The sequence below is a fragment of the Propithecus coquereli genome, unplaced genomic scaffold (genome assembly GCF_000956105.1).
Source record: "Propithecus coquereli isolate 6110/MARCELLA unplaced genomic scaffold, Pcoq_1.0 Scaffold207, whole genome shotgun sequence".
NCBI lineage: Eukaryota > Metazoa > Chordata > Mammalia > Primates > Indriidae > Propithecus > Propithecus coquereli.
The window spans coordinates 2,106,855-2,107,928 of NW_012145745.1; the positions used below are offsets into that span (position 1 = coordinate 2,106,855).

The 1,074-nt window shown below is 36.9% G+C and overlaps 1 protein-coding gene across 1 annotated transcript in view; it reads left to right on the forward strand.

Moving 5' to 3' along the window:
- Positions 1-1,074, forward strand: part of FAT4 (FAT atypical cadherin 4) — a 204,298-nt gene that overhangs the window by 183,506 nt on the left and 19,718 nt on the right. The gene's annotated exons all lie outside the window — the stretch shown is intronic.

The window sequence follows — 1,074 nt, forward strand, 5'->3', positions numbered from 1 at the left end:
ATTATCAATTGACCCCAGTCAGTCATTATTTTTAAAATGTAAGATATTTAAGATAAATATTTACAAATATCCCATCTCAATATATCCCATCTAAGTATATGTTTTATGGACAGCACCTAAAAATAATAAGCAATATTGATAAAATTGGGATATTAAGGAAATGAATCATTTCCTTTCAGAATGAAAGTGACCTGATTCTGTAAGATGGAAAACCTGATATTTATCCTCTTTGCATGCAGGGGAGGTGTCATGTTAGTCAGCTTGCTTAACCTTCCTGCGCTGTTTCCTATATTTGCTTTGTTCTTATTAAAATTAACCTCAAATGGTAAGCATTCTGATAAATGGATACCTGCACAGTGTTTATATTTCTCTTAGACAAGTTCTACGATGTTGGACTAGTCCTGTTTTGTGGCATTCATAAATTTAGGTAGAACACTTTATTCTCTGTTGGGAGAAACTCTCAATCCTGCTATAACTCTGCATTGAGTTATGCCTCTTTTATGATTTACTGACCACTTTCTGAAATGCCACAATCTGAAGACCTTCCTTATAATTTCAACAAAGAAAATATGTAGGGCGGGTGGGAGGCGGGAGGAGGGGATGGGTATATTCACACCTAAAGGGTGCGGTGTGTACTGTCTGGGGGATGGGCATGCTTGAAGCTCTGACTCAGGCGTGGCAAAGGCAATATATGTAACCTAAACATTTGTACCCCCGTAGTATGCTGAAATAAAAAAAATATGCAAAGTTTTGTCATTAGTCAAATGTTATTGAACTTTAGGGAACAAAGGAGGGGCATCACAGCACTGCAGAGTGCAGAATAATATGGATATGAAACTTTGGTCTTAAACTGAACTGCAGCCGTCTTCAATTGCTGATACTCAATATGGAGAACACTGATTTTGTTCATATTCTCAGGCCTTTTGACCATAAATTTATGACTTTGGTTAGTGATTGAATGGAGTGTAGTGTGTGTGTGCGTGTGTGTGTATGTATATATATTTTACTCAATAGAAAGCTTTTTGCCTCAAGGGGATATGCATCCCTTAGAATGCAAAAAATGACTACTGCTAG